Source organism: Oryzias latipes, chromosome 2 (genome assembly GCF_053564925.1).
Source record: "Oryzias latipes strain Hd-rR chromosome 2, Olatipes_Hd-rR_3.1".
Taxonomy (NCBI): Eukaryota; Metazoa; Chordata; class Actinopteri; order Beloniformes; family Adrianichthyidae; genus Oryzias; species Oryzias latipes.
Genome location: NC_136238.1, coordinates 28034572 through 28056364, shown reverse-complemented (window position 1 = coordinate 28056364; position 21793 = coordinate 28034572). Strand labels below are relative to the sequence as shown.

At 41.3% G+C, this 21793-nt stretch overlaps 1 long non-coding RNA gene and 1 pseudogene across 2 annotated transcripts in view; both read left to right on the top strand.

Moving 5' to 3' along the window:
- Positions 1-844: 844 nt before the first annotated feature.
- Positions 845-12878, top strand: LOC144988255 (uncharacterized). The gene is made up of 2 exons (XR_013652108.1): positions 845-2217; positions 10181-12878. It is a non-coding gene; the product is annotated as an uncharacterized LOC144988255 (long non-coding RNA).
- Positions 12879-16040: 3162 nt separating this feature from the next.
- The window catches only part of LOC144986859 (uncharacterized), a 30935-nt pseudogene continuing 25182 nt past the window's right edge, over positions 16041-21793 (top strand). Inside the window, exon 1 of the transcript XR_013650717.1 lies at positions 16041-21655. The product of XR_013650717.1 is annotated as an uncharacterized LOC144986859 (transcript). The remainder of the gene's footprint in view (positions 21656-21793) is intronic.

Below are 21793 nucleotides of genomic sequence, written 5' to 3'. Positions count from 1 at the left end.
TCCACATGAAGCTTCACCTTAGAGGAAAAGAGGAGCTGCTGAACTAAAGTACTCGAGTACTGAGGAAGACTTTCAACCTCTGATTGATTCTGTAGAACATTTGGAACTAGAATGTAGAAAGTGCTTCAGTTCCATCAGCTGTCAGTCTGCAGCAGCTTCATCTGCTGCCTCCATCCTCTCTCTGTGAGTCTCTGCAGAGTTTTTCTGCAGCTGCTGGTTTTTCTGCAGCAGCAGCAGCATCAGAGCCAGAGAGCCAAAGAAAGTGGAAAGTCTGAGAAGGAAGCAGCTCTGAAGCTCTGCAGCTGACGGTGCAGCTTCAGGACTCATGAGGAGGAGCACATGCATGGCTCTGATGCTGCTGAACGTCTGACTGAGATGATCCACATTCAGAAGAGAGTTTCAGAGTGAAAGACGTGTGGAAGAAGAGAATCCTGAAGGTTTCTGTGACATGAACTCAGTCAGAGAGCGTCTGAATGTTGGAGGATCCAGAAGAAACCAGGAGCTCATGAAGGTGGTTCTGTTGGAGCAGAGAGCAGAACTCTGATCCCAGTTTCAGGAACAATGCAGGCTCATGTTCTGGACTGAAGAGTTCTCCTGAAATGTTCTGTTCAGACTTCTTCAGGATCACATCTGTGTGTGAATGTGGAGGTTTGTCTGAACCAAGCTGCAGCTCACTTTGAAGCTCCTTCAGGCTCACACAGCAACAATGACAAAGACTGAAGCTGCTGTGCTGCCCTCTAGTGGCAAACATGGCATCTGCAGCACACATTTCTGCATTTCTCAACATTTTTGAAGCTCATCCAGAGAATGCCAAGAGTGTCCAAAGCAGTAATCAAAGCAAAAGGTGGCTACTATGAAGGACCTACAATATGACATATTCTCAGTTGTTTCACACTTTTTTGTTATGTATAGAATTCCACATGTGTTCATTCAAAGTTTTGATGCCTTCAGTGTGAATCTACAATTTTCATAGTCATGAAAATAATGAAAACTCTTTGAATGAGAAGGTGTGTCCAAACTTTTAGTCTGTACTGTAAATAAAAATGTTAAGTGTTTTTTTTGTCTTAACCTGAAAAAATCTGTGAATTTATTTAAATCTTTCCCAGTTTTTTATTGTAAAATTTTTTTTGCAGAAGACACAGAAACAAGAAACAGCTTTAAAATCTTTGCAGATTGTCTGTGAAAAATGTTTGCATTCCAAAGATCTTTAATATTTTCACCTTTCTTTCATTATGTTACATCTCAGTTATATACTTTATAAATTTGTTCATCTAATTTTAATCAAATTAAGTAAATGTCTCTATTGTTTTTCACTTTAATAAGAATTTCAAAATTATTGCTTGTCTTTGTTATTAACTATACAGTTTAATGTTTATTTATATTTATAATTATTCTCTTTAGAAACAGTTTTTTAGGATCTTTTTGCCTGAATTTTTTTGAATTTTTGTTTCTTTGTTTACTTAATAAATATCTTTATTAATTTCTGTAGTTTAGAAATACAATAAACGAATGTGATCGGGTTTAGTTAGTCTCTGAAGCGTTTTGTAGTCAAATCTGAACATTGGAATGAGACACAGTGTAATGACGTCACAACAGCTCTCAAAACGTTTCCTCGATACATTTTTTTGTCTATTTTGATTTTCTTTTTTTTATTATCTCCTGAATTGAAACTGTTTAAAAAAATATTGGAAGCTTTATGAATTATATTGAGGTTCAGTTCAGCAAGTTTATACGTTTCTTTTTAAATAAAGTATCTGCACGTGACCCGGAAGTAAACAGCACGAGGCACTAGCAGCGTTAGCTTGTTAGCAGGCTAGCAGCGTTAGCTTGTGTTGAAAGGACGGTGGTGTTTTGAGGGGACGTTTGTGAGGTTTTTGGACAGAAAGGACGATACGTGGTTCGTGTGGGAACTCTCAGCATTTTCCAAAGTGTCGTAAATGAGTGAAGAAGTGTTGAACGGAAATACAACGTGGATTGCTGTGATTGTGAAACTAGCAGATGATCGATCGGAGCTGCAGTGAAGAGGACGGCGGTGTTTGTGGGAGTTGGAGCTGAAGATCGGAGCAGGAACCATGTCTTCAGAACCTCAGGAAGGTTCTGTCAGAGAACAACTTTCTGCTGCTGAAGGAACCATCGTCCAGAACGAGGAGGAGCTCTGTCGTCAGCGCAGACTGCTGGATAGCAGCTGGAACCCGCAGCTTCAACTACACATAGTTGGTACGTTTACTCACTGCTGCATCCCTTTGATTGAAGATTCAACATCGGTTTTATTGTCATTACAGGAGTAAAAGATCAAGCAATATAGCAAATAGTAGAGTAAAAAATAGCAATAAAATAAAATAGAGACCAGCATCCATTAAAGTCACTATGTGCAGCAGCCTTTTTTTTATTGGGGGGGGGAAATAGGTCTGAATGCATAAGTTGTCTCATTAGGTTGTGTGTGGGGTTGGGGGTAATCCTTGGATCTTTTTATGGAATTTGTCAGAGCATAAATGCATGAGGAGGACAGTCAGTTCAGCAGCCTCACAGCTTTTTAGCTTCCTGCTGGATCTGCAGCTGATGCTCTTTAACCTGATGGTGTTGGAATTCCAGCCTTCCTGAGTCTCCGGAGGGGATGGAGACGCTGCTGTGCTTTTTGATGACCATTGTGAAGTTGGTGGAGGAGGACAGGTCGTTAGTGAGGTGCCCCCCCAGGAACATGACGCTGTCGTCCTTCTCCAGCAGCACCGTTTATTGTTAGATGTGAGTGGGGTTGATTGCCAGATGTCCTCAAGTCAATCACCATTTAGTTTTGTCATCGTTGATCTGGAGGTTATGGGATTTTCACCACCCTGCTAGCTGCTCCCCCTCCATTCTGTAAGCAGACTCGTCATTGTCGCTTGTGAGACCTGATCACTGTTGTGTCGTCTGCAAACTTGACAATGTGGTTGGTCCTGTATTGAGCTGCGCAGTCATGAGTGAGCAGACTGAACGGCAGGGGGCTCAGGACGCACCCCTGTGGTTTGCCCGTGCTCGCTGAGATGGACCTGGATGTGCGTCTGCCGATCTTGACTGTCTGCAGCCTGTCTGTCAGGAAGCCGAGTGTCCAGTTGCGGGTTGCCGTGTCCACGCCTAGTAGCTTCAGCTTCTCCACCAGCTGCTGTGGAATGATGGTGTTAAAAGCCGAGCTGAAGTCGATGAAGAGGACTCTAGCGTAGGTGTTTTTCCTTTCCAGATGTGACTCTGCGAAGTGCAGAGTGGTGGAGATCCTCAGAACTCTTCTGTGGTGGTGGGCTTCTCTTCTGGGGTTGGGGAAGCTTTTCTAGGGTGGGGCCCTGCTCTGGGACCCGGTCGCGGTGGGGACTACTCACTGAGCTTGCACTCTGTGTGTAGGTACCACAAAGGGTGTCACTGTGCGGTTTGTGCGTGTTCACTTCACCATTAAAGAGCTTGGTTTGTGCATGGGAACATTTTGTGTTAAAATGTGTGTTGCTGAGTTTACTGGGATAGCTTTTACTTAAAATTTGATATAGAACAAGGTACAGTGGATGAAGCGGACATTTGTGAGCCAACTGCAGCTTTCTAATGACTTATTCATTTCACAGCTTCATGAAAAGTACCAGATAAATTAGGTCCCCAAACCATCCCCCTAAAGATCGAGGAAACGTGCAACATTGCCGTTGCAGACCCAAGTCCCACACGTCACATGGTGACGAACAATGTTAATGAGCATGGTAAGGAGCTGTCACGGGTTCAAGACCTTAACACAGAATAATAGACTGCAATAGGAGGACGTGAAGCATGGAATAACATTAAATGAACAAACTTCTAAACAATAACAGAAATTTCTGAATCAGTTTAAAAATGTGATGTGACAAACTTATGGTGTTTGGAGAAAAGATAGGGAAGATGTGGCATCGAAAAGGAAAAAAAACCTTGATGGACCTTAATGGACCGTTTTCCCATGTATGTCTATCAGCAAAACAAAGGTGAGATGTAATATGATGATAACTTGCTTAATTTTAGGTCTAGAGAGCTATTTCATTTCTGTGTTCAGAATTGGAAGCTCTATCCTTTGTGGTCACCAACGTTTGACTCTGGATGATAGAAAATTGTGTCCCCCTGTGCATCCCTGCTCTCTGGCGTTGGAAGCCCCTGTGGTGGTCCTACTGGCCCTGTTCTGGGTGGTGGACCTGCAGACGGATTTCCTCTATCTGCTACGCCATACAGGTGTTTACCAATACTCCCCCCTCTCTAACATCCCTCTTTTTTCTTTCCTCCTTTTTTTCTTGTTCGGTTAAAAAAACTGTTAAAAATATGATTAAAATTAATTTTAAAAGTTTAGCCTAAATTCCAAAAGGAATTTTATTCAAATATACATCTAGTGTATCAGAAGATTCATAACCCCTATTGTGACAGTAAAATATGTCCAACACAAGAGACTTTCAGCTCTCACCTGTCTGCTCAGCTGTTGGACAGACTAGTTAAAAAATCTTTACTCAAGGGTCCCCAAAGCTTTTCCACTGAGGGCCACATGACATTTCCATTGTCTGATTGGGGGCCCGGGTCCATTTGAAACAGAAAAAGTGTGAGAATCACAGGGGTGCCTAAATGTAAACATTTAGTGCCACAAATAACCAAATATTAAAAACCCAATCTAAAATTAAATAATCTCAGTGGGATCTTCACCAAGAAAAAAAATCTGCCAATAAATAATAACAATATTTATTCATTCATCCATTCATCTTCTTTACCGTTTATTCCTTTTCGGGGTCACGGGGCTGCTGGAGCCTATCCCAGCCACTTGGGCGAAGGCAAGGGATGCCCTGGACTGGTCGCCAGTCTATTGCAGGGTAGAATATCCTCAATCACACATCCATTCACTTTCACATTCACACCTATGGACAATTTAAAGTTGCCAATCAACCTATGAAGCATGTTTTTGGACAGTGGGAGGAAGCCGGAGATCCCGGAGAAAACCCACCCGTGCACGGGGAGAACATGCAAACTCCACACAGAAAGGTCCCCCATTGATGTTGTGTTTTTCATGTCCGCCAGCCGGGACTTGAACCGGGGCCGTCTTGCTGTGAGGCAAGAGCGCTAACCAATGCGCCACCGTTCGAAATCAATATTAATTCAATAATAATTTCTAACAGACAACCTCTTTTAAATAAATGTTTTTCTTCTCTAAAATCCTAAAATGTAACTAACAGGCAGAATTCACTGTGGTCATTTTCATGAAGTGAGCAAATTATTGGAAGATTTGTAATCCAAAATATAGACCTTAAGATAGTTGTCATCATTTTAGACAAAAGTAAAAAAACAATTATGTATTATTATTATTTTATTAATAAATATTATCTGACACTTGTTGTGTTACAGGGCTGAGACGGGCATAACAGGGTTGAATGGACAAATACAGATTTACTTGTAATTCCATCCTCTAAAATTCAGTGCTAGGAGTTTCTAGGAGCGTTTACATTTCTCAACCACAGCAACATTAGATGTAAATTGTAGTTTAATGGAGTTTATAAAATAATAATCGAGAACAGCTACAACAGCATATGAACATAAGGAAGTACTGTTCCTGACTTTAATTTTTTTTCCTCGTTAGTGTTTGTTTGGTTCCTGTGGTCATTCTACTCGCATCATCTCTAAGATAGATTTTTCTTTTACCGATTCAGAAAACCTGTTGGATCTCTTCCTTTCAAAAAGAAGACTGTCATGACTTTTAATTTTATTGTTTGAGAATCCAAGTGAGTCACTTCTAAATTTTTGCAACATGTATTTTTTAAATTATTTTTCCTATTATGACTTGGGCGATTAGCTACTATTCTTTGTCTTAGCTTTTTTGTACTTATTTCTAATTTCTTGAATGAGTGACTCATGGTAAAGTAAGTTTTTTTTTGTTTGGGGGTTGATGACGCAATTTGAAGTTAGCCTTTTTACTTATGAACCTGGTGAATAAGAATACGTTAAATGTTGGCATCTACCGTCATTTGGTTCCGGGCCGCATTAGTTATAGAAAGAATGAATAACTTGCAGATGATCGAGCATTAAAATCCATGCGTTTGTTACGTCTAGGCTGGATTACTAGAACTCTTTGTTAGCAGCGTGTCCTAAGAGTTCCTTAAGAAGTCTCCAGCTTGTTCAGAACGCAGCAGCTAGATTTTTAGCAGGAACTAGCAGAAGAGATCACATCACTCCTGTGTTAGTTTCGCTCCATTGGCTCCCAGTTGATTCTAGAATCAAGTTCAAGATCCTCCTGTTAACCTATAAGGCAGGGGTCGGGAACCTATGGCTCGCGAGCCATATATGGCTCTTTTGATGGTCACATGTGGCTCGCAGACAAATCTTTAATTATACTTTTTTTTTCATTAGACCAGTCCTTCTCGGGCGCGATGCAATGCCAGAGGCGCGCAGTAGTAGCGGTGCTTGGAGAGAAAAATTCAGCGCCAGCACTATCAGTTTACTATTATCTATTATTTCACAGAGTTTGTAGCAGCCGGAAACCTGTGAATTGCCGTGCCTAAAACGGCGCGCTCCCGTCTCTGAGAAAGAGCGCGCAGTTGCGGGGACGGGATGTGTGGGGGGGGGGGTGGGGGGGGGGGCAGCAGGTGAATCGCGCAGGGATGGCAAAAACGTAAACCCCGCTGCCCATCACTCACTGCAGCGTGAGTGTGTGTTTGGCTCCAGGTCTGCATGTGATCAGTCTGTCTCACATCTAAAGAACATTCAGACCTACGATCACGTTTAAAGTCTCAACGCCTGCATGATGAAGCAGAAACTCACCACGTATCAACCGGACAAGACCATCAGCAAAACTACCACGAATCATTTATTAGCAACAGCATAACGATGACTTATTGTACTTTAAAAGTGTTAAAATTACATCAAATGCACACATTCATTTGTATTTTTAGTTTTAAAAATATTGTCGCGGACTGAGTTTAACTTGGCTGTTGGGCCTCGTTAAAAGTTCTGGAGTTCATGGAACGCATCGATCAAGCAGTGATCTGATTGGCCCTTTGTTCTGTCGCTCAGCCTGTTGTTAGGGAGTTTGGACCAATGGGGTTCAGCTATGGGCCGAATAAGGGAAATGGGAGGGCTGCAGCGGTAGCAGGGGAATAAAAAGTTGAGAGAAGCGCTCTCGTCTCGTCTCGGCGGGCGAGAATAAGGAGTTGCTGAATTAATTGTACGGCGTTTGTTAGGGGTCTGCAGTAACCAGAACAAAGAACCTTAAAAGAGGTTAAGTCTCCGTGCCTCAGTGTGGGAAAGGGACGCTACATTATTGTATGGCTCTTTCAAAATTACATTTAAAAATATGTGGCGTTTATGGCTCTCTTGGTCAAAAAGGTTCCCGACCCCTGCTATAAGGCCTTACATGGAATGGCCCCATCCTATATTAAGGACCTCACAGTCCCTTACCACCCAAACAGAACACTTCACTCCCAAAATATAGGACTGCTTGTGGTTCCTAGAATTAGTAAAAGTACAGTTGAAGGTAGAGCGTTTAGCCACCAAGCCCCTGTCTTATGGAATTAGCTCCCAGCTCATGTAAGAGAGGCCGACTCAGTTTCTACATTCAAAGTTAAACTGAAAACATTCCTCTTTGGACAGGCTTATTGTCAGACTAGTTAGAATTCAGAGATTATTTAACTTAATGTTTATGTGTTTAAATGAAACTTAGTAACAATAGCAATAATGTTAGGAGTTTGAAGCTTGGGTAACTATTAGGGTTGTGCCGATGGACGATACCATCAATTCAACCGTGTAAATGGGCCCAGAAAAATTTTTCATAATATAACAAACCTTCACATGGGTCACACTTTCGGTCGGAAAAATCTTTTGCACATGCGCAGTAGGGTTTGAAAAACCGAAAGAGGATATCAGTTCTGCCTAGCGGCTACATACATAGATATGTCAGCTCCGTAATATAGGATACGATCTTCTAAACATGCTTTTAATAATGTTACGGTTATTATGAAGCGCCTGTTTGCTCATCATTTTAATTTTAATCTGTGTGGTCAGTGCTTTGTCTGTTGAAGAACAGAGCCGGAAAGAAGCCAGGATTAGCAGTATGCTAACACGGGCTAACAACATTAGCTTTGGGTGGACATAAAATCCATCCGGAAATTCTGCAATCTGCATCCTGGCTGCACGTAAACATGTGGGAATAACATCAGCCTTTATTTAGTCGGGACACGACTCAAAACACAAATCCATGTGATTGTTTGAACAGTTTCTAAGGACTGAGCGACATTTCTGCTTCGAAGCTCACACCGCCCCAAAGCTGCTGTGTGTGTGCTAACGGTCAGAGCTCTGTTTTGAGAAACACACTTTTAGACCCGGTTCTGAGTTAAAAAAAAAAAACCACAAAGCTGTAAGTCCGCGCTCCACCAGTCCACTTGACTAATTTAGTGCGGGAGTGGACTACCTTTGTCTATTTTGTTACGTTTTTTTGTTAGGGCTGCACGGTGGCGCAGTGGTTAGCGCTCTTGCCTCACAGCAAGAAGACCCCTGGTTCAAGTCCTGGCTGGGGGACATGAAAAACGACATCAATGGGGGACCTTTCTGTGTGGAGTTTGCATGTTCTCCCCATACATGCGTGGGTTCTCTCCGGGATCTCTAGCTTCCTCCCACCATCCAAAAACATGCTTCATAGGTTGATTGGCAACTCTAAATTGACCATAGGTATGACTTTGAGAGTGAATGGGTGTGTGATTGAGGACATTCTACCCTGCGACAGACTGGCGACCTGTCCAGGTTGTCCCCTGCCTTCGCCCACAAGTGGCCGGGATAGGCTCCGGCAGCTCCGTGACCCCGAAAGGGAAAAACATTCAATTCAATTTTATTTGTATAGCCCAAAATCACAACAACAGTCGCCTCGATGGGCTTCGAAGTAAAACATGAACTCAAAAGGATCATGAATACAAAGAGTTCAATAGGAAAATACAAAAATGAACTAACAAACTGACTAAGCTATACTGGCATCCCTGCCCTTAGACCCCCCTTCGCGGTTAAGAAAATGAATGAATGAAGTTTTTTTGTTAAAGTCACTACCCTCAGTTTATACTGGATCATCGCGGATGGGTCATTAGTTAGGAAATAAAATAAAGTAATAAAGTAAAATAATGAATAGCAATTTTATAAGACCGAAAAATTAAAAATACCCCCCCCCCCCCCCCCGACAATATCATCGACCATCGCGATCAACTGCCAATTTAAGGGACATCGACCAACCCTTGTAACTATGGTGCACTGGGTTCTGACCTCTATTCTTGCCTAATTCTACTCTCCCTCTTTGCTCCATTCTTGATCATTATTCATTATTTAGTTTTCCATGCCTCTGTTTGTTGCAGTGTTATTCATGTACTGTTCCTCTTTCCCACCCCCTCCTGGGGAGTTGGAAAGTGCTTCCAGATTCCAGTTGGCTCATCCGTGCTGCTGTACCTGACCGTGTACTTCGTCTCTGGCTTGCCTCTACTAATGCTCCTACACCTGGCTGTGGATCCTGCCTCCAGCTTGTGTCGCCAACTTCAACTTGATGAAGATCATTTGCTGGACTTTAAATATATAGTTGTAGATTTTGATAAGTTAATTCTTCTCTATGAGTCCTGGCATATTGCCTGTCCGCCCTGGGGGAGGATCCCTCCTTCATGTGGACACCCCTGAGGTTTATTCGTTTTTTCCGGAATCCGTTTTGTTTTAGGAGTTTTTACCTTACCGTAAAGGAGGGTCTAAGGGCAGGGATGTTCAGTTTAGTCTGTTTAAAGTTTAGTATTATCCTATTGAATTCTATGTATTTATGATCCTTTTTGATTGTATTTTTACCTAACAACTACAGGTACAAAGCCCATTGAGACGAATGTTGTTGTGAATTTGGGCTATACAAATAAACAGTAAATTGAATTGAATCAAACACCTTATTAGTCTAAAGGTGAGTGTTGGTTGTGTGTCAATGTGTGGAGTGTGCGTATAATAAAACGTATAGTGAGTAATTTTTTTTAAACTAAGTTAGTTGTTTGAGCTCCTGAAGATTGAAAGACTGACATCACATCTAACTTTTATGACTGTGAAAGAGAACTAAGACGTTGCATTCTGTTGTTTAATTTAAGTCCAAGACTTCTGAAAAAAGGATTTAGATTTAGATACACAAAGACTTTTAAAAGTATAAAAGGTCTCCTTTTTGTCCCTGCAGTCCTCCCTCAGCATTATGTGAGTGAAGAGGATCTTTGCAACCAACAGAGGAATTTACGAGTGGAACATGAGGAACCAGAGCTTCAATACATTAAAGAGGAACAAGAGGAATCAGAGCCTCCACATATTAAATACGAATATGGAGTACCCGAACTTCCACATATTAAAGAGGAATATGGAGAACCAGAATGTCCACATATCAAAGAGGAACAAAAACCTACATGGATGAAAGAGAAATTAGAAGAACCAGATCCTCTACTAACAAAAGTGGAGGAAGAGGAACGTTACATCAGTCAGGATGATGAGCATTTTGATCTGAAGCAGGAGACTGATACCTTGATGGAGATTCCTACTTATGAGGAAGATCAGAACAGTGTAGCAGATCTAAACAATCAGCAGAGCTTTAATTTAACCGATGGTCAGGATGAAGAAGGAAACCAACATGAAGAATCAACTACAGATGAAGAGACAGAATCAACATCAACTACAGATGGAGAGAGAGACCCACAGACCAGAGATCAGAGGAAGAGGAGGGACAGAAGTCATGTCCAAAGTGTGGACAGCTCTCATGTGTCAGAAGGTCAGAATGACTCTGATGTTGGAATAAACTTCACAAACTCAACTTTGGTTAAGAAACCCAAACAATCTTCAAGTGAAGTAAGACTTTCTTCTGTAAAGTCTGGTGAAAACTCAAGAATTGTTTGTAATCTCCTTGTCTACGGGAAAAATGAGTCAGACAGACTTCATGTCTGTACAGAAAGTGCTAAAAGTTTTGGTTACTGCTCTAAGTCGAGTACGCACATGAGAACGCACTCAGGAGATAAACGTTTTACTTGTAAAGAATGTGATAAAGGTTTTAGGTATTTATCTCATTTCAAAACACACATGGGAACTCATGGAGGAGAAAAGCCTTTTTCTTGTAAAGAATGTAAACAAAGTTTTACTCAAATATCTACTCTCAAAAGACACATGAGAACTCATACAGGAGAAAAGCCTTTTTCTTGTAAAGAATGTAATAAAAGTTTTAGTGGTGTACATGATCTTAAAAGACACATAAGAAATCACACAGGAGAAAAGCCTTTTTCTTGTAAAGAATGTAATAAATCTTTTATTTGTGTATCTTATCTCAAAAGACACATGAGAACTCATACTGGAGAGAAGCCTTTTTTGTGTGAAAAATGTAACAAAAGATTTTTTTGTGTATCTCATCTCAAAGGACATATGATAACTCACACAGGAGAAAAGCCTTTTTCTTGTAAAGAATGTGATAAAAGTTTTAGTCGTGTATCTGATCTCGACACTTGAGAATTCACACCGGAGAGAAGCCTTTTTTGTCTAAATAATGTGATACAAGTTTTAGGTATGTATCTCATCTCAAAAGAGACTTGAGAACTCATCCAGAAGGGAAACCTTGCTTGTAAAGAATATATAACACGTTTTAGTGATGTATCTAGTCTCAAAATACCCTTTTTTGTTTAAAGTATGTGATAAAAGTTTTAGTGATATATTTGACCTTAAAACGAGAGAACTCATGCAGAAGAGAAACTCACCTGAGGTCAGCCATCAAAGCAGCCTGATCTTTTATCTAATGTACACAGGCTGATGGCCTTCATGCCACATTGAAGCAGTTATTCAGTAATAAGGAGACAGATATTATTATTGGATGCATAAATTGAACAGTTTTCTGGTATAGAACGTGAGTGCTAAAAACATTATTTTTTTATTCTTCTGATTTAAAATTCTAATTTTGAAATTATAACTTTTAAAAATATATAAAATTATTATGTTTTTAATTATTTCTAAGACATTGTTTTTTAGGTGTTTGTCATCTATAAGCCGCTATGATCACATATTTCAAATAAGGAATTATATAATTATTCCAAACATCCTAAATTTCACTTTGTTTTGAATTATGATAAGATTTGAATTTTAAAGAAATTTGATAATGTTCAATTTTTGTTGGTAGATTTTTCTACTGTTATGATTTTGTTTGAAGTTTTTGACTGAACCATTGTGGTTGTTGTTTATGTGAAGGACACTGACAGAAAAAGTGTGCGTTATTCCAAGCCTGATCCGTTTCTTCTGTGAAGTGGGTTTGTTTCTCATAATGCACTTTAAAGGCCATTAACCTGCTTATACCATGGTCACTTACAAAAGAAACACATTTTCAATTAGTTCTTAGTACTTTAATCTTGTTATTTTTTGGATCTAGATTGCGTTTTTCACAAAAAGCTGACTATTTGTCCCATGGTGCAGCATGTTGTCACGGTAAAATAACGCTCCGTTGGAGCCAACACTGATTTCGACTCCAGTGGTAAAGGAAAGCGATAAATATGCCGTTTGTCACAATGTGTGAAATAGAGCATCAGTTCAGAGAGAAAGTACACCTCTAACCGCTTGTTTTTGTCAAGATGATGAAGTTAAATTTATTTGATTTAAGGAAGCCAGCGCAGTGATATAGAAAAATAAAGCTTATCGACCTGAATTTTTTTTTTTTTTTAGATATCACTTTTTAATCAACAGTCAGCAGCCAATAAGAATCAAGTATTTACTGGGACCATGGTATAAGCAAAAAAAAAATGGTCTGTGTGTTACCATGACGACACTAGAAATATTTTTACACGTATCTAAATCTAGCACTTTAAATGTGATTTATGAACATTTCAATATAGTTTAAAAAATAAAATAATTGCAGTTTATATTTTGTTGAGTCGTGTACATTTTGTTGAATCATTTCAATCACAGTTTTGTGAAGAAAGGATTTAGTAGAAATGTATGAAGGAATAGGCGGATAATGAACCAAACTGGTGTTTGTGTCTGGTGTTCTTGTGATTCATGTTTTCTTGTAGACATTAGAACTGTTCCTCTGTTCAATTTGGTTCTCAGTGTTCTGTTTCGATCTTTACTGTGAAGAATAAGGTGGACATGAACATCAATCAGAAGTGTGGAGTATTTCCCACAGTGTGGGTTTCTGCTGTTTGTTGGTTCTCTGCTGGTTCCAAAGATGGACTCCTTAGGTCCAGTTCTGACTGCTGAACCCAGGACTGAACTGAGATTACAGAGCTCCATCTAATCATTTGATTAGTTTGTCTGTCATATTGACTGTTTTATGTCTTTCTTAACCCTTGTGCTATCCTATGGGGTCAAGATGACCATTGATGTGTTATTCCTACCATGACAAAGGTGGATAAAGGTGAAGAGGATTTCATGTAATCAACAGACACCAGTGAAGATCACAAATCGTTGAAGAAAAAGGTTCAGGGCACTGTCTAATGGGGTCTAGACCTAGGATAGCACAAGGATTAAATCTGCCATTTTCATCTTTGCAACGTCTCCAATTCTTTATCAAACATCAGTTTCTGCAGCAGAGCAGTTTTTCTTGTAGATCTTCATGAAGGAACTTCCAGCTGTTCCAAACTGAAATCATTGGCAGTACCAGTGTGTAGATGCTATCCACTCACTAAACCACACGTTTCCTATTCTGCATAGAGATTAGATTTGTGTGTTTATGTTCTGCCTCTGGTGTTTTAGTCCAGTTGTGACCTCTAGAGGAAGTCTGCTCAGGAGCAGACAAAGAAACAACCCAAAGGAGAGCCCATTGACTGTAGAGAACTGGACTGAGCCAGCTTGACCTCACCCATAGATACTGTCTTACTTCCAGCTCCAGCGAAATTAAGTCAGTTCAGTTTGACTGAATTTTACTCATTTTACTGATGGATATGGATGGAGCCAGTCGACGACAGTATGTAGTGATTGGTCTAAGGCGGTGTGAGTCAACATTTATATGTCAACTACTGTCACCAATCTGGATTAAGTTTGTTGGAAGTCCACACTCCTTCTACTGAAAGTGTACTTGGGAGAATGTGTCAAACATTGGAGATGGGAGCATCTGATAGGTCAGTTTATAACTTGAATAACTGGAAATAAGGAAAAAATATAACGAAAATATAAAATGGGAATTGAAAGAACATAAAAAATAGGTATCAGATCCAGAATAGTTATTCAGACCAATAGAATAACTAACAGATCTTATTTTCTCTCTAGATGTCTATGGGGGTTTTGCTTCCAGGAGCCAGCAGGTACTTCCTGTTTGGAACACGGAGGGGGGAGGAGTTACTTAGTCCAGTTCTCTGATACGTTCAATCATGAAACATCTGATGCTAAAAAAACACTTACATTCTCAACAATGACTTAGATCAGCTAGGTCATTGTCCAGAGGGAGAGGAGAAGTAGAGGATTTAGGTCAGGGGTGGCGAACACGCGGCTCTTGGCCAATGAGCGTGCGGCTCTTTGCGTCTCATCATATTTTCTATTAACTGTGCCTCATTTCATACTTTTTTCCCTCTTAAACCACACTCAAACCATCAGAGAGTATTAAAAATAAGTAATAAATAATCAAAATAATTTGGCAGTGTGTGTGTGTGTGTGTGTCTCCCGACACATAAATAATTGCCAATCATTTGCGCAGGTTACGCCCAATGCCGGAACACATAAATAAAGATTTGATGTGCTGCAGACTGTTACCCATGGTTAAAATGGTAAAATTATGAGTATAAAGATAAACACAGGACATTTATGGAAGAATGGGAAGATTCTTACTTTTTCACTAAACAGAATGGTGTCACTGTGTTTATCATTATGAGCTTTTGGAAGCAGTAAAATAGTTCATGGCAGAAATAACAAAACGTATCCCGGAAAATATTAAAAACTCTTCCTGATCCGACACAAATTAAATTGTCTAATTTATGAACAAGTTGAAGCTTTTCAAAGTGCACATTCAAAACGGCCATCATTCCCCTTTCCATCTTTTTGGAGCTCACAGCAGAAAGCTGCAATCCAAATGAATAAAGTGCAGAACGTGACGCTGCTTGCACAACTGGACTGAAACGACCACAGATCACTTTTCTCATGGATCCTTTAATGCAGAGACTGACTGCCTGAGATCCCTGCTTGTCACTGATGAGGCAGCGAGAGAACCGGAGATAAATGAGCTGAAATCTCTTTATGTTACGTGTTAGCAGGTTTAATGCTTCAGTGTAGGCTTACACCTTTTCCCTACCTGCAGCGGAATAATTCTGAAGAAATTACAACGGGCAGCCACGTCTCTCTTTAGCCATTCACTGGCTTGTCTTTATTAACAGGACTGAACAGAAAACTTGCTCCAACATACAGAGTATAACAGCACCTCCTTCATTTCACTAATAACAGGTACAGTTACAAAGCAGTCATATCTTTCCAGGTGGTATATCCCGAATCATACCATTTGTCAACATTGCTGTTGTTGCCTTTGCCTGCTTCCAGCCTACAGGCACAGTTTTCTGCTCCATATGAGGTGGAAAAGAAAATGACACCAATTTTAGGATCCCAACTCATGACAAAGAGAAGAAATGTGGAGTTTGTCACGTCAACATGCTCAAGCCTTCTTTTTCCAGAGGGGAGTCCAACTGTCCTTCTAGTGATGCTCCGGTAGTCTCAGTCTCCATGTGTTCTCGTCCCTCAGAAGATCAGATTTCAGAGGATGGGCTTGGAGAGAAAAGTGGAGTTGTGCTACTGCTTGTTTGGGAAACTCTGAAATCTGAAGCCAACTAGAGAATTTCTGCTCATATCTGTCTCAACCTGCTGGTGGTGACATCATGGTTTGATGGAGGAGAAGTTGTTGCTGTTTTCTGATCCTCCTGGTCAGGCTGGAAACAGCCTGGAGATGTTGTTCATCCATCACAGGGTTTGGTCCAAAGCTCCAGTGCAGCCTCTCACCTCCTCCACCTTCCTCTTTGAGGCAGCAGAAGCTCCTCCTCTTCTTCAGCTGGATGATGCTGTCCTCCACCTGCAGCTGGACCTGGATGTTCTCTCAGATCATGTGGCCTCATGGATCAGAAGGTTGAGGGTTCAAGTCCCTTCATGGTTGAAGTCAGACAGAAGAAGAGTTTGGTTTGGATCCTTTCTTGTCTTTCTGTTCTCATTTATTCTCTTCTAGTTCCAGGTCTGGTTCAAATAGTGGAATCATCCAAAAGGATGAAAACAGTCCTCCAAGCAGACGTCAGATTGAAAAGCTCATCAAAGAACACATCCAACTAGCCAATCAGCAAAGCACTGACAAGCTGGACTTGTGCTCTCCTTCAGTGAAGAACCTCCTCCTGCTGCTCCTCCATCTTCAGCTCTGACTTTGGAAGTCTTAGCTCCTCCTCCTCACCATCACTGTGACTGTTGACGTCTTCCAACTCCTCCAGAAAGCTGTTTTCTGATGAAGCTCTAACATCTCCTCCCTGTTGCTGCTTTCAGTCCAAACTCACTCTGTTCATGTCAATTCACTCCAGAGAAAATCCTTTTTCTGGGAAGAATTTGCTCCAAGTTTTCCTCCAACTAAGAATCTGCAAACCCAGATGAGAACTCCCAGCAGGAAAAGAATTCATCTGCAGGAAACTAGAAAAAGGCCTTTTTGTGGGAGGAAACCATTCCAGATCTTTACAAACACCAGAAATCCCAACTTTTCCTCCACTTAGCCTGAGTTTGGGTTCCAGGAAGCGGTGTGTGTTCAAGCTCCGCCCCCAGCAGCATCTCATGAAGCCCCTCCTCCAACATGAGGCCACTGGGGAATTCTGAATGAACCTTTACATTTCAACAGAAATTTAAGCTAAAAACAGGAAAAAAAACTCTCTTCATGTTTGAAAACAATCAAACATTCAAACAGGAAGAGAAAACAACGTTTGTCAGGAAATCAACCGATTTGATTGATTGTAAATCTTCTTCCTGTTGGAGTTTGATGAATGGAAGTAGAATCTGTAGAAAGTCAGTTGATGTTTTCCATTTCAGTAAATGAAGGTTTGATCTGCAGATTTCCTGATGACTTTCTGACTGGGATCCAGACCTGATCTAGACGTGACTCATGAGGAAGCAAACAGCACAGAAACTGCTCTGAATGTTCCCTCTTCTTCACTTTCTGTCTGACTTCAACCATGAAGGGACTTGAACCCTCAACCTTCTGATCCATGAGGCCACATGGTCTGAGAGAACATCCAGGTCCAGCTGCAGGTGGAGGACAGCATCATCCAGCCGTCACAGACTGGGGGCGGAGCCTGGAGATGACTGCTGAAGGTCAGAGGGCGGAGCTTCATCAGGATGAAGGTGCTGCTTGGATTCTGCTTTGATGTCCGTCTGTTCTCAGTCCCTTCATGGCTGCTGCTCAGAGCTGTTTCTGGATGTTTCTGGAGAATTCATGTCTTTACTGATCCAAATGTGGGATTTCTGTTTTTCTTTGGACTTTTCTTTATTTCAGGCTTTTAGCTTTTGGAACTTTCTTTGTTTCTATGCTTTAACTTCCAAACGGGTTTATCTAAGACAATCTGATTGTTTTTCATTTGACTTTCTAGGAACTTTCTGTTTCATCTTTGAGGATTTGGACTTTTGAAAGACTTTTAGCTGCAGTTTCATCCTTTGAACCAGATGGATCTGAATCTAGAGTCAAAGATTCTAAGGAAATCATGGATTCACAGACATTTGATTGAATTTCTGTCTGGATCAGAAACCAACAGCAGACATTTCAAGCCGTCATCTGTTCCTAATGTTCATTCCCCGCCATCATTGAAAGCTTTTGGAATAGTCCCTAAAGCCAGCGATCGGGCCGCTTTGGAGCATGAACTCATCACTCGGTGTCACGGTGGCAGAGAGATGACAGATCCCAAATCTGAGGCTGAAATGATCACGTCCTACCAGCTACACTCTGGATTTGGGACCAAAAACCTTTGAAGATGTTGGAGCATTGTTGGAGAATAGACTGACAACATTTGTTTGGAAGAAAGATTGACCTTTGACCCCTCCCTCATGTGTTCCACATCCAGCTGCAGACACACCACTACAGCTCACATTCGACTTCTGATCCAGCAGTTAGAACCAGAGCCTGCATTTGCAGCAGGTTCCAACCCACTGACCACTGATCCACACAGGGGGACGTCCTAAGGGGCGGAGTCAGCCACTGGAGAGAGCAAAAAGGAGAAATGGGGGTCACTCTGGGCCTCTCTGTGTCTGGACCTTCAGAGGGACAGTGGTTTGGTCCAGAACACGGATGCTAAACTAGCTCTCTGGAAACTTGAACTTGTTGAATGGGAAACTTCCTGAAATCTTCTTCATCTGTTGACTTGTTCTTTCTTCATCTGAATGAGCTCAGTCCTCTCCCAAATCCAACTCCATCTATCTTCAGTGCTTTGGACTGAGTTGGAGCAGAACTAGAGCTTTCTCCAGATGTCCTGGAGTGTCCTGAATGTCCTGTTCAAAGAAGTTCTCCTGACCATCTTCAAAGCCACTTTCTGCTTTTTCAAACACTACTGTTCAACAAAAACTTGGTTTCTGCCACAAAACCAACCTTAGACACTGAAACAGAATGAATCCAATGCAGAAATGTGTTGACACCTTTAATTCAAAGCTTCAATCAGTTTGAATCTCATGAAGAACATTTCAAAAATCCACATTTGGATCAGGCGTCTTCATCAGAGCACAACTCATGTTTCCAGGACTGTGACTCACCAATAGATCCTCATTTCCTTTACACAATCTGTTTCCATCATTTGGATTTTTCATCAAAACTTGAGTTAGAAAAGAATTGTTGCCCCAAAATGTCCAGTTTGAATAGTCTACAGTTTGTTGTGTTTGGTTGCTAGGTAACAGGGTCTTTAATGTCTATGATGTCATGGTGGCTTTCAGAGTTGAACTCCTGAATATGACGGTAAACATTTGGATTGAACAAAAATGGGATTGAAGCTCATGCTAAATCCTGATCTCAATGCTGAAAAAACCTCCTCCTAGATTCTGGTTGTTTGGAGAAGTCCTCCTCTTCCAAGAATTCCTGAAAAAAGCCCTCATTTCTCCTGACCATCTTCAAAGCCACTTTCTGCTTTAGTTTAGTCCAAACTTGCTTTATGCTGACAACATTTACAGCTTGAATCCATCTGAAGAATCCAAGGAAACAAACCAATCTAAGTCTGCATTCATGCCACTTCAGAACCAACAAAGCATGTTTCCAGGACGCTGACTTACCAATAGAACTTGGGATTTCCTTTGCAGAATCCTTCTCCGTGTGTTTTCCTTTGTTTTTCTCCCCAAAACCTAAAGCAGAGATTTTTGCTGAGCTGCAGAACAAACGTCTGACTGCTTTAACCGCCGTTGATGGTTTGTTGTGTTTCTCTCTATAGCTGCTATGGTCTTGGTATGGTTGCTAGGTAACGCTGTCTTTGATGATGATGACGTCAGAGTGGCCTCTAGAATGGACTTTTTTCTTGTGTAACCAGGAGCTGTAAGATTTAGGGCACTAGGACCCAGATAGAGGTCCAGGCAGTGACGGTGTTCAGTGACGGACTGCGCAGCCGCACTTCCTCCAAACGCCACTATTCATCCAGCGCGTGGAGCGCCAGAGTCCAAACGGGCTTAAGGCGCTTTGATAAAGCGCTCTGGAATCCAGCTATGGTGTGCTAAACGTCAGGTCCAGAACGGAAGATGCCATCAATGAAGTCTGTCTGTCAGCAGCAATCCAACGCTGATGGGGTTTAGCTTGTGGAGGATTTGAATGTTCATTTGCTCTCAGGTTGGTTCTGTGCTGGAAGCCCCAACCCTCAGTTCAGTCAAGTTAGAAAGATGCTAACCAGCTGTTCCCTCTGTCACCATGGAAACACGGACCGCTTTAAAGTCGGACAGGATTTTCACGGAGCGGACTTCTAGACGTGGAGGATAAATACTCCAAGATGAATTCATCAGACATGAATCAAACAGTCTTTTCTACATAGAACAGAATGAAATCCACTGTGTTTTAGCAGCGTCTGTAGCATCACAGAGACGGTGTTCCACCAAAAACTGGGACCTGTCACATGTTGTTTCCTGGTGACAGAGCTGCAGCTTTAATGTCAATGATATAGAAGAAGAAGAATCCAAAACATTGGACTGTTTTCATGTGATCACATGGAAGCAGAATTAGGAGATCTCTAGGAAATCTGTCCTTGTTTTGTCAGCATGTTTGAATTGGAGTTTACAGTTAGACGACAATAAAGACGAGTTCAGACCAAGAAATTACTTTGATGCTATTTTCTTTACAATAATAGAAAAAATCTTCAAAAAGTAAAAGACCTAAGGTATTTCTGTGTAAAATAGATAGAATACAAAAGAAATATTTGACTGTTCTGTTAATAATATCAACAGTTCTCTGTCGCCCTCTGGTGGTTCATCAGAGAAGCCAAACTTCCACAGAAAGTGAATCAATAAACATGAGCTAATTCTTGATGCAGGTTTGAAAACACAGATGGAAAACAGCATCAATACAAATATTAGTCAATGTTTCCTTGAATGGAACAATTTCAGGATTTGTTGTCATAAAGTTGTGAAAAACTGTCTTGTAAAGTGTGTGGTGACGGTCCACTGTGGAAAATGACTGTTTGTGGAACATTGAGATGTGCTCAGTGATTTTGGTTTAGGACACTTTGGTTTCATTTCAAACGTTGGTTTCTCCTAAATCTACAAACTCTCTCCACAAACTGTCTCCTAACTCTCAGGGATTCCTGCTGCTGGCAAAACTCACGGCTCAAGGAACCACTTCATGAATCAGTCTTAATTAATTGTACTTCTTGAACTCTCATATGTCTAAGTTTGAGCCTGCAGATATTTTTAAAACAATAAAATGGAAGGATCGATCTAGATTTTCATCATGGATTCATTTACCATTTATCTATAGTTGACATATCACTTTCTGGCAGTAGGGCTGCTAAATAAACTCATCATCCTCTCACTCCCTCTCACTCATGGTGCAGAAAGAATAAAAAAAGCAGAAAGAGTTAAACATAACGGGAGAGTTCAGCTGGAAGTTGAGAACGAGGCTTTGAAACCAGCAGCAGTTTGAGTCCATTCTGATGTTCCATTCAGGTTTCTGCTACAACAAGCCTTTATTTTGAAAGAGCCAGTGGGGCAGAAACAATAGAAGGAGGAGATTACCAACCCCCCCTGGAATGTTGCCCCCTGTGCAGTGGACTAGTGGGGGCAGGGACGGCTGAACCAATCACAGAAGACTGTTGCAGCTTTCCCTCCAAAGGTCAACCAATCAGATGTTGTTGTTTGGATTCTTTGTCTTGAAGTTTCACATGTGGAAGCTTCCAGAGTCTTTTCTGTTTGGTCTGCAGGCTGAGCAGAACTGACTCCCGCAGGATCACAGAAACTTTCAGGAAAATCTCCAACTAGGAGAAAAGTTTCTGTTTGGACCTTTTTTCTGGGATTGTGAGACTAGCAGATGATCGATCGGAGCTGCAGTGAAGAGGACGGCGGTGTTTGTGGGAGTTGGAGCTGAAGATCGGAGCAGGAACCATGTCTTCAGAACCTCAGGAAGGTTCTGTCAGAGAACAACTTTCTTCTGCTGAAGGAACCATCGTCCAGAACGAGGAGGAGCTCTGTCGTCAGCGCAGACTGCTGGATAGCAGCTGGAACCCGCAGCTTCAGCTACACGTAGTTGGTACGTTCACTGCTGCTTTCACCTGCAGACAAATAGACCCATGAACGTCTTTGTTTTGTCTTAGCTGCATCTGGATCAAACTGTGCGGCTGGATTATGGTTCTGCTGTTTTAGTTTCACCGCTAATGTTAGCTTGGAG